Raw genomic sequence first — 11,954 nt, 5'->3', positions numbered from 1 at the left:
CCCATGTGCCAGATGCTGGGCTTAGTAGCACTTGGCTGCTACCACCAGTACTCTATCCACTTTCTTTCATTCATTTGACAATACTCATGGAGCTCCTCCTCTGTGCCAGGCACTGTTATTGGTGCTGGGGATGCCAAAATGGCCAAAACAGAGTCCCTGCCTTCAAGGAGACTAGAGTATAATTGGAGGGTGGGAGGTGAGTGATAAGTCAATAATCAAACATATGGAATGCTGGTTGTAGACTGAATGTTTGTGTCTCCTCTAAATCCATATGTTAAAGTCCTAAGCCCCAGTGTGACTATCTTTAGAGATAGGGTGTATAAGGAAGCAATTAAGGTTAAATGAGGTCATAAGGGTGGGACCCTGATCCAATAGGATTAGTGTCCTATAAGAAGAGACACCAGAGGACACTCACTTGCACATAGAGGTCTTGTGAGCACACAGTGAAAAGGCAGCTGCATGCAAGGCAGGAAGAGAGCTCTCACCAGATACCAAATTGGCCAGAACCTTAATATTAGACTTCCCAGACTCCAGAACTGTGAGAAAAAAAGTGTCTGTTGTTTAGGCCACCTGGTTTATGGTATTGTGTTTTGGCAGCCCAAGCTGACTAAGGCAGCCGAGTAGTCATAATGACTATGAAGAGAAATAAGACAAGGCCAAGACCTCAGGTGGTGGGAGGTGATGTGCTACTTCCACTAAAGTAGTGAGGAAAAGCCTCTCTGATAAGGTGCCAGTGTTTAGCTCAAGGAATTTTTACATATATCACATTCATGTAACATCCACCCAGATCAAGACAGAAAAATTTCCAGCACCCCAACATTCTCCCTTGTGCCTCCCCCCAGTCAGTACTCACCTAAGAGTATTCTAATTTCCATCAGCATAGATTATTCTGTATGTTTTTGAACTTCATAACAGTGGAATTTTATAGCATGTTGATGGACATTTGGGTTGTTTCCAGTTTGAGGTTTTATGAATAAAGCTGCAGAGAACATTCTTGAACTTGTCCTTTGGTAGACAACACTCACTTCTGTTGGGTACATGCCCAAGAGTGGAATTGTTGGATCATAGAGTATACATATGTTTAGGTTTAGTAACCACTGCCAAATATTTTTTTTTTCAAAGTGGTGTTATCAAAATATTTCCACTAACAAAATAAGGGAATTTTAGTTGCTCCTTACCAGCATTAGTATATTGATTTTTTAAATTTTAGCTCTTTTGATAAGTATGTTGTGGTATCCCTTTGTAGTTGTAATTTATATTTCTCTTATGCAAAAAAGATATTGAGCAACTTGTCATATGTTTATTGAGCATTTTTATATTCTTTACTGTGAAATATCTGTGAAAGTCTTTTGCCCATTTTAAAAACTGGGTTATCTACCCACAGCATGGGAGGAAATATGTGCAAATCATGTAAAGGGTCTACTATCCAGAATACATAAAGAATCCCTACAACTCAACAACAAAAAGACAGACGATCCGATTTAAAAACTGGCAAAAGACTTGAACAGCCATTTCTTCAAAGAAAATATGCAAATGGCCAACAGGCACATGAAAAAATGTTCAATGTCATCAGTCATTAAGGAAATACAAATCAAAACCACAATGAGATATCACTTCACAACTACTAGGATGACCATTAGGAAAAAAAAGAAAAAGAACAAATATTGGCAAGAATGCAGAGAATTTGGAATCCTCGTCCATTGCTGGCGGGAATATATAATGGTGCAGCCACTGTGAAAAACAGTTTGGTGGTTGGTTTCTCAGTAAGTTAAACATAAACTTACCATATCACACAGCAATTCCACTCCTAGGTACATTCCCCAAAGAACTGAAAATATACGTTCACGTTTGTATAAAAACTTGTACACAAATGTTTATACCAACTCTATTAACAATAGTCAAAATATGGAAGCAACCCAAATATCCATCAACTGATGAATAGATAAACAAAATATAGTATATCTATATAATGGAATATTATTCAGACACAAAAAGTAATGAAGTAAAACCCAAATGAATCTTGAAAACATTATGCTAAAGTGAAAGAAGTCAGATCCTAAAGGCCACACATTGTACGGTTCCCTTTATATAGAATATCCAGAATAGGCAAATCCATAGAAACAAAAAGGAGATTAGTTATTACCAGAGGGTGAGGGGACGGGGGAACAGGGAGTGACTGCTTAATGTGTGCAGAGTTTTATTTGGGGTGATGAAATTTCTGAAATTAGATAGAAGTGATAGTTGCACAACATTGTGTATGTACTTAAAGCCACTGAACTGTACACCTTAAAATTTACAATGGTAAATTTTATGTTATATGTATTTAACCACAATTTTAAAAATTGGCTTATCTGTCATTTCTTATTAATTTGTTAGAGTTCTTTATGTATTCTGGATAGGAGACTTGCCAGATATATTGTCTTCCTCTCTATGTCTTACCTTTTCACTCTCTTAATGTTATCTTTTGGTGAATGGAAATTCTTAATTTTAATGACATCTAATTCATCAATCTTTTCTTCATAGTTCATGCTTTTTATGTCCTATTTAAGAAATCTTTGCCTATCTCAAGGTTACGAAATATTCTCCAATGTTTTCTTCTAGGTGCTTCATTTATTTAACATTTAAGTAAATGATTCATTCTAATTAATTTTTGTGTATAGTGTGAAGTATGAGTTAAGATTCATTTTCTTCCATACAGAAATTAAACTTAACTAGCTCATTTATTAAAGACCATCCTTTCCCCACTGCACTGCAGCGTCACCTTTGTTATAAATCTGGTGAGTATCTATATGAGAGTCTGTTTATGGACCCTGTGTTTGCCCACCTTGTATTGTTACCACATTGTCTTAATTTGTTGTAGCTTTTTAGAAAGACTCAGAACCTGGTAGTGTAGTTCTTCCAGCTTTGTTCTTCTTTGACATTACCTTGGCTATTCTAGGTCTTTTGAATTTTCTATAAATTTTAAAATCGGTTTGCCAATTTACATACACATACATACACACACACACATACACACAAACACAAACCTGCTCGGATTGTGATCGAGATTCTATTGATGCTATAGGTCAACATGGGGAGTACTGAAAGAGAGGCAAGAGATCATCTGCAGCCTTTCTTTCGGGGAAGCAGGCTCAGATGCCTCCCCCCATACCCCTCCCCATTTTCCTATCATCTGCAAGTTTCCGCTAATGCTACTTTCTCCCAGAAATACTTGCTCCCTCCTCTAAACTCCCACAGAAAGCTCTCCACATCTTTCTAATGCATCTCAATACAGTTCTATATTATACCAAAGCCCTTTGGTTGCCTGGTTGTCCGTGAGCTTTTAGAGAACAGGAAATCACATCCGACTCATTTGAGAGTCTGTGGGGGAGAAGTATAATGAAGTGGGAAAGATATAGACCAGTAGAGTACAACAGAACTTATGTGATGATTGAAAATGTGCTATATTAGCACTGTTAACACTATGACCAGTAGCCAGTTATGGCTATTGAGTGCTTGAAATGTGGCTAGTGTGCCTAAGGAATAACATCTTAATTTTCTTTAGTCGCAATTAATTAAATTTAAATAGCCATATGTGGCTGGAGGCTGTCGTATTGGACAGCACAGGAACAGGCTTTGGAGGAAGGCAACTGACCCTCAGCCCTACCACTCATAAGCTGTCACGAAAGGTGTTCCATATCCATTGCTTCTTCTCCATCTCACTGTCACTCTTGCCTAGCTCACAGCCACAACCTGGCCCATATAGTTCTCTTCCTGTTGTCGGACCAATTTTCTGAATCAAAAATCTAATCCTGCTCCTTTCAGCCGGAACCACCATCTTCCAGTAATTCACCAAAATGATCAACACAAAGGAAAAGAGGAGAGGCACCTTTAGAAAACCTGGAGTTGTTCCTTTGGCCACAAACATGTAAATCTACAAGACAGGTGATATCGTAGACATCAAGGGGCACTGTTCAAAAAGGAATGCCCCACCAATGTCGCCATGGCAAACCTAGAAGAGTCTACATTGTCACCCAGCATGCAATTGGCATTGTTCTAAACAAACAAGTTAAGGACAAAATTCTTGCCAAGAGAATTAATGTATATATTGAGCATATTAAACACTCTAACAGCACGTGAAGGAAAAAGAACACAAAAAAGAAGGACACCAAAGAGAAAGGTACCTGGGTTCAACTGAAGTGCAAGACTATTCTACCTGGAGAAGGACACTTTGTAATGGAAAGGGTCCTGAGCTGCTGGAATCCATTCCCTATGAATTCATGGCATGATAAGTGAAAAAAAATAAAGGCATCTGTACTGTTAAAAATATTTCTCTCAATGGAGTAAAAATGTGGTGTCCTCTCCCTCAAAGAAATAATTAAAGGAAAAAAATCTGGTCCTGTCTCTCCTCTACTAAAAATACTTTAGTGCCCTGCCACTGACTAAGCTGCTTCTCAAATCAGGAGTTAATGATGTATTTTGGGGGCTCCCTCGGTCCTCTATGTTAATTTTTAAAATATCAAACCTACAGAAAAGTGGAAAGAAGAGTGTATATAGCTTTTGTTTAGAATTACAAATTATTAACCATTTGCCCTATCTCTCTGTTTCACTTTTGCTGGGCCATTTGAAAGTAAGTTGTCAACACCTCCTAAGAATAAAGACGTTTTCTTACATATCCCCAATATAATTATGTTTATGATCACTTTAATGTTGTTTTAATAATGTAAACAACTTAATATAAACATATTCTGAATCATCCAGATGACCACTATATATTACAGTATTGCCACTCAAATTCAGTGCTTGTATTAGATTGGGCTAGATCATGGGCTAGATTATGCTGCAGTAACAGCCCCAAACCTCAGTGTCTTGTAACAAAGTTTATTACAATCTTATGCTATATATCTATTACATGTTTGCTGGTACTTTGCTCCATATCACCTCCCTCCAAATGCCAGAATGATACCAAAGTAGCCCCTATTTTGAATATTGCTGGTTCCCATGACAGAGGGAAATAGAGTGCTGATAGGTCTCACATCAACAGTTAAATGTTCTGGCCCAGATCACGACTGATTGACCCATAAGTGCCCAGAATTCAGAGAGGCAGAAATTTTGCTGAACAGAGTTTAGGAGCGCTGCATTGCCCAAATTTTTGTTTGTGTTTGAGCATCGTGGAGATGAAATAGCATTACTTAAATTGTCATGGCTAATAAGAAAAGAACAAAGTTGGACTTTATGCTTAAAATTTAAGTTTACATCAAGTGAAGGCTGGTGACATCCCAGCCTGGTGTACAATGGAAGGTTCCAGAAACTCTCTTCTTCTCTTCTTCTTCCTCCTCCTTTTCCTCCTAGCACTTCTACCATTATATTAATGTTTATAGTACTTCTCTTACCTCTATACCACTGTTAATATTACTTCTACCACTATATTACTGTTCATAGTACTTCTCCTACCACTATACTACTGTTAATATTACTCCTATTACCACAAATACAAGCACCTTTGCTAAGCACCTTGCATGAATTATTTCATTTCACTCTCCCTGTAAGCTAGGTATCATCATCACTCCATTTTACTCTTGAGAAACTATAGTTCAGAGAGGTGAAGTCATTTGCCCAAGGTACGCAGCTAGTAAGTAGTGAAACCCAGGCTCTAACCTCAGGCAGCCCAACTCCAGAATTCACACTCCTGAGACCCGATGTTGTAAATATTCAAACAAAGAAAAGTTGTGGAAAAACAGAGACATCCTGACTCACTGTCCTATAAGCAGACCAACTCAAAGAACTGGGCAATTGAAGTCAGTATCATCTCCTTGTTTTGAGTGGTAATTTAGTTTCACCAAAACAACATCACCTGTCATGTTAAATTGTTGAGAATTCTAATTTTTATTTGTAAATTTGGTTTTACAGTTCTGTAAGAGTTTATACCTAGTGACGCATTTCTATATTACAATAAAGTACTTTCAGTGAATTCTATGGTGTGAGAGAATCGGGAAGAAGTTTTTTCCTTTAAAAATTGTCCATTTATACATTATTCAGGTTTGAGGAACGAAAGGCTTAATGATAAAGTTCAATTCCTAAGCAAGACTTAGAAGGCCCTTTGTGACTTGGTCCCCACAAACATCTCCAGGCTCATTATCTCTATACTTCCTTTTCTCCAGTCCTCTGAACCATTTGTAGTTCCCCAGCTTAAAATATCTTGCTTTCTCAGATTTTGTATAAGTTAGGAATTGCTTAGACTCTATATAATAGAAAATGTATTTTACAGTGGCTTAACCAAATAGGGTCCTTATTCCTCTCATATAGCAAGAAGTCCAGAGGTGAGCAGCCCAGGACTTGTGTGGTGGCTCTTCTATGTCAGCAGAGACCTCCACTCCATCTTCATTCCTCACCCCCTGCGTGCAGTTGTCAGCCTTGGTTCATCCTCTCATGGTCACAAGATAGCTGCTCCACTTCTAGCATCTTATCTGCATTCCAGGCAAGGGAAAGGGCAAAGAGCAAAAGACACACCAACTGATTTTGCTCCTTTTTAAAATGTTTATCCAAATGTCCCTCTTAGCATCTTCTGTTTGTCATTGGCAAGACTTCTAAGACCTCTGTCATATGGCCCCTAAAAGTTTGCTTACCTGCTGGTGATGACTATGCATTTCTCCAATGAAAGTGAGTAAATCAGTAGGATTTTCACATCTTGGACAATGCCTGCTTCAACCACCAAATGTTCCAAAAATACAGATGTATCAGTGCACCTTCTCCAAGAAGCAGACATTAAGATGGGATTACATGTGCAAGAGATCTCTGGGAGAAACACCTGTGGACAATAAAGAAGATGGGGCCAGAGAAGGTAGGGAGAGTTTAGACCCTGATGTAGGTCTCATACTTGTGAAAGGTAGGGAAGGGAAGGAGATTTAGGTAAGAAGAATCTCAGATGACCATGTAGTTCTAAGAAAGCTTCAGCCAGGCCAATGGAGTGTCCTTGAGTCAAAATTACCTGTTTAGGTAACCCGTGTCTCCTAGGAATGGTCCTGCACCAGTACCCCTGCTGTGCTCTGTCATTGGCAGGGGGGCTCTGCACAAACACAAATGCAGACTGGATCCAAAGGGGTAGTACCTGGGGCTGCCAGTCAATGATGCTCCCACAGCAGAGGAGCTGAGTGGTGAATTTTCATGACCACCATACAACATATTAGACTTTTGGATAAAAGGAACATCTCAAAATTCTCCCCCATAATGCCTGCAGAATCAAGTCTGAAGTTCAAACTCATGTCCTGAATATCCTGTCCTCTTTTCCCCTCTCTACCCATTGCCCAGGGTGGAGGATGGAGTGACAACTATTGAGAGTCAACTATGTGTCAAGGCTGTCCTGTGTGCTTTTATATCTCATATAATCATCAAAGCAACTCAGTGAAGTAGGTATGGCCTCCCTCATAGCAATATGGAGAGTGGCCAAGCCTACTTGCCTAGAGGAGAGGATAAGCTGGTATCAGGTGTTTGGGGGCTCTTGGGGTGGGAAGTGGGTTGGTTCTTCCAAGACTTACACAGTAGGGAACTCCACAGAGACAAAAAATGGAGTCCATGTGCTGGGCAGGAAGAAAAAAAAAGAAAAAGAAATGTACCCTTCACCTTTCCTGACTTGAACACTTCCCCAGGTGGTACTGCAGCTCTCTCCTTTGTGCTTCCAATAGACCTGGTCCATGCCCTTATTGCAGCCCTGATCATGCTGGTGACAACTGCTTAGATTTTTCCTCCCTTGCTTTATTTAGCTTTTCAATTATGTACATAGATCATTCATTCTTGCAGCCCTGTAGGCACTGGGGATTCCACGATAAAGGAGATAGACACTATCCCTTCCCTATCAGAGCTTCTGGTCTGGTGGAGAAGACAACAATAAAACATAAAGGATGCAGAGATGAAATGTACAGCGTGCCATGGGAGGGCATGGCGGGAGAATGCAGCAGGTACAAAGTATATAAAGCTGAAGGTCACTATCTAGCTGCTACAGCCTGTAACAGCTATGGCTTCACCTTCCTGTCTGCCTACCATTTCCCACCTCCTGTGATCCAGGTAAGGCTCTCAATTACAATGTTTTGTTCCCCTGCTACCACCAGCTGGGCATGTGATCCAGGCTGGCCAATTAGAACACCCATCCCCCCCATCCACAGGGATGGGTTTAGAACTGGGTATGGGAGCCCAGCAGGGCCAAAGTCTTCCCTGAACTTTGATTTAAGGAAACTGGGAGACAGGGAGTGTCTCTTCCTCTAAGACCATAAGCTGTAAGGACAATATAAACTGGAACAGCCTGTCATTTTTCTAGATCACATGAAAAAAGCCACCTGAAGGGGCAAGAATGAAGCTGATAAAGATGGAGCGGGGCAGCCATGGTGATATCTTTCATGGTGCATTTGTGTCTAAAGTCCATTTCTAGACTTTTTAGTTAATGTGATTAATTAACTTTTTAAAGCTAGCTTAAGTAGGGTCTGTCACTTGTTAACAAAATCATCTTGATTGATACATTGAACTTTCCATCTTGAATTTTTGGTGCTTAGCCCAGAGTAAGGGATTGATAAATATCTGTTAAATAGATGTGGTAGGTGGGTGTTGACATGAGCCAGATTTCTTCCTCTATCCTGCTTTTCAACTTTTGAAGCCTAGTAGTTAACATTCTCTGTGAATAATTCCTAAATTCACTTTTAAAAACCATTTTATTTATTTGTTTTTCCAGTTTTATTGAGATGTAATTGACATATAACACCGTATAAGTTTAAGGTGTATGCGTTGATTTGATACTCCCTTTATTTTTGATTTCTGAAAAATACAGCCACACAACTATAGCTTTGTGGAAGCTTACAAGGGCTTTTTCATTAGGCGTAGAGGATCATCTTTAGTAACAAATAATTTTTTCTTGCTCCACAATAAAGAGAGATCCAAAACATAGCCCAAGATCTGAAAGTACCGTGATTGAACACACCTAGAACCCAGATTTTGGTTTCTAATGTCGCCTTCCGTTTAAAGGAACCAGGGTTCCTTGGAGAAATTGCTAATTCTAGGACTGAGCCAGGAAATATACAGGTGAGTCTGGAGCATCTTCCGGTGGCAGAAGTAAGGAGGAGCTCAACAACAACAGACATTAGTGGGGGTATGTCAAAAGGATGCGGAGCTCCCAATAAACACTAAAATAAAAAAGTACTAATATTAGGTTATAGCCCAAAGTATAAAATAAATACAAATGAGGCAATACTGAAATAAATAATGATCAAATAAAGAAATATTCAGGGAATAAGAGACAAATCTCTCATGCAGAAGAATTCCCAACAATCTATGTAGCTATTTTGCCTTCAAGGAGAGAAAGTGTAACTTCACACTCCTTAGGAATAGGTTGCACATAGTGACGTTCTTTCAAAGAGTACAGTGTGGAAAAGCAGAGAAAAAAGAGAAATTTAGCAATGGAGAACTTTGCAATGGCTGACCTACACCTCACCCAGGTGATCAAGGTCAACATCAACAGTGGTAAGTCATGTTAGTAGTAGTTACTCTTGATAAGATGTGGTGGGAATGGTGCTTTACCTCTGTTGTCTTCCTCCTAAAAACTCATAACTCCAGGCTAATTATCAGAAAAATATATCAGTGCTCCTCAAAACTGTCAAAGTCATCAAAAACTAGGAAAGTCTAAGAGGAGCCTAAGTACGACATCTAAATGTAACATGGTATCCCAGATGGAATCCTGGAGCAGAAAAGGGACTTCAGGTAAAGAGTTAGGAAATCTGAGTGAAGTATAAACTTTAGTTAATAATAATGTATTAATATTGTTATTAATTAATTATAACAAAGATATTCATTAATTGTAACAAAGATACCAGACTGTTGCGAGATGTTAATGAAGGAAGAGACTGGGTGTGGGGTATATGAGAACTGGGTCCTATTTTTGCAATTTTTCTTTTTATATCTAAAATTGTTCTTAAAAATAAGCGTATTTTTTTAAGGTATTGTGATCAGAGTTAACAACAAATATATAGAGAGTTCTGTGAAGTTGTCACAGTAGTCACTGGTCTTAAGATCTCACTCTCATTTCTTGAAGCGACTTATGAAAAGCAGAGAACTTGAACTTCTTGCTCAGGTGTTCCATGAGCAAGTTTAAATGCCCAAAACAACCCCAGAGAAATGCAGGCTAAAGAGAGTTTGATAGCTTCCTTTTACTGTAACTGAGAATTTCAATTCAATTCAAAAATACCTATAATCTGTGCTAGCCCAGGTAAGCCCTGCTGCATAGAAAGTAGGCCTCATAGAGCAGTGAGAAATAAAATGAGAAGTGACTGGTAACTGAGGCACAGCAAGGAATTTTGAATTTACAACTCAGGCATCAGGCTCATGTCCTGGTGGTTGACATGATCCATCTCCTAAAATAAAAAGGGACAAATGCCTTCCCAGCCCAGGGTTCTAGGCCCTTCTCATGGGCATATTTCTCATCCCACTAGGACAGCTGAGGCCACTGGATTTCAGTTGCACCTCTGAGGACTAAGGATCCCTGTCCAGGGCCAGGGGGTACCTGTGATCTCAGGTATCCCCTTTACACAGCCCTTTGGCAATTGGGTGCAAAACACCTGCCTCACCAGTCCTTGAACCTAGACCCACTATGGGGGTCTGGCCTAGCTCACAACCTCACCCAGGCATGGGTGTCACAGACTGTAGATGAGGGCAAGGGTGAGAACATGGCTTGAAGGGTGAGACACTCTCTGGGCAGAAGCTCTGTGAATGCAAACCATGTAGTAAGTTGGAAACAGTCACTGTCAACTAACGATGATACCATCAAGCCTGTCGCTTTTCACTTTATAATGCAATTTGTCATACAGATGCCTTTAAATTGGGCACAATCAAATTTAACAATCTTTTCCTTAATGGTTCATACTATTTGCATTTTACTTAAGAGACCCTTCTCTACTCTGATATTCTAAATATATTTGTTAAATTTTCTTCTGACATTGCAAGGTTTTATTTTTCACATTTAGAGCTTTGATACACCTGTAATTCATTTATGGTCTGATGTGACATAGAGAGCTGATTCTGTTTTTTTTTTCCATACATGAATAATCTGTTATCCCAACACTATCCCTTCCCTACTGCCCTGCCAGCCTGGTGTCTTGGCTAAGTCAAAGTGGGCCAGTTCAGCAGACTCAGTGGAGGCCTATTGGCACCAAACGCTAGCCTTGTAGTACCTTAGAAGCTGCGGTGATGAAGGAAGATACCTTTTACGGTTTATGAGAAAAGTTGCCATTTAAAACTGTAAAAACTTTCTAGGCAGAGCATGAAGAGTGGTACAAGGTCATAGTTACAAATCCAGGTTTCAGAGTCAGACAGTGTCGGACCCTGCTTTCTCTCTCAGATGTGTTTCTTCCAAGGGCTCTATGGCTACCTGTCCTGGGGGGGGCCCTGCTCCCACTATCCCTGTCACCCTCAACTCTTCCCTGGTTGCCTAACTGTGCAGCTCCTCCCCAAATCTCAGATGGACAAAGGGAACCCACTCCTAGAGACCGAAGTTGGGTCCCCTAGAAGCAGAGAATGAGGAAGGCGGGGGATTCTTGTGCAAGCGATTTATTGAGAGAGGGCCCTAGGGAGAAATCTGTAAGCAAGGGAGGGAAGCAGGACAGAGCCGGGAAGAAATCAAGCAAATATGTGCTTTCAAGAGAGGTCTCACCACAGCCAGATCCCACACGGAGCTCCGGGGCATTTTTTACACTGCAGAGTTTGTCCTGCCTGGAGGCCAGAGAGTTGGGCTTTAAACCCCACCCTATTAGTCAGCCATTGGCCGTGGGCCACTGGGGCTGTGTGTGTAACCTCCCAGGCATCTCCTGGCAAGGCAGCTCCCATTAGCTGAGAGAACCGCCAAAGCAGTACAGAGCCATGAGCTTTCTCCAGCCAACACCCAGAGCAGCTGGGAAATGGGTGCACTGATAAAAAGAACCTGATAAAGAGAACATGGGCAG

At 40.3% G+C, this 11,954-nt stretch overlaps 1 long non-coding RNA gene across 1 annotated transcript; it reads right to left on the bottom strand.

The window, feature by feature from the left end:
- Positions 1-5,844: 5,844 nt before the first annotated feature.
- LOC107195809 lies at positions 5,845-11,739 on the bottom strand. The gene is made up of 3 exons (XR_001517063.2): positions 11,666-11,739; positions 6,606-6,787; positions 5,845-6,446 (listed from the first exon to the last, which is right to left on the bottom strand). It is a non-coding gene; the product is annotated as an uncharacterized LOC107195809 (long non-coding RNA).
- Positions 11,740-11,954: the final 215 nt, after the last annotated feature.

This window comes from Pteropus alecto, unplaced genomic scaffold (genome assembly GCF_000325575.1).
Source record: "Pteropus alecto unplaced genomic scaffold, ASM32557v1 scaffold190, whole genome shotgun sequence".
NCBI lineage: Eukaryota > Metazoa > Chordata > Mammalia > Chiroptera > Pteropodidae > Pteropus > Pteropus alecto.
The sequence above is the reverse complement of the archived record's forward strand: the minus strand, read 5'-3'. Positions and strand labels throughout refer to the sequence as shown.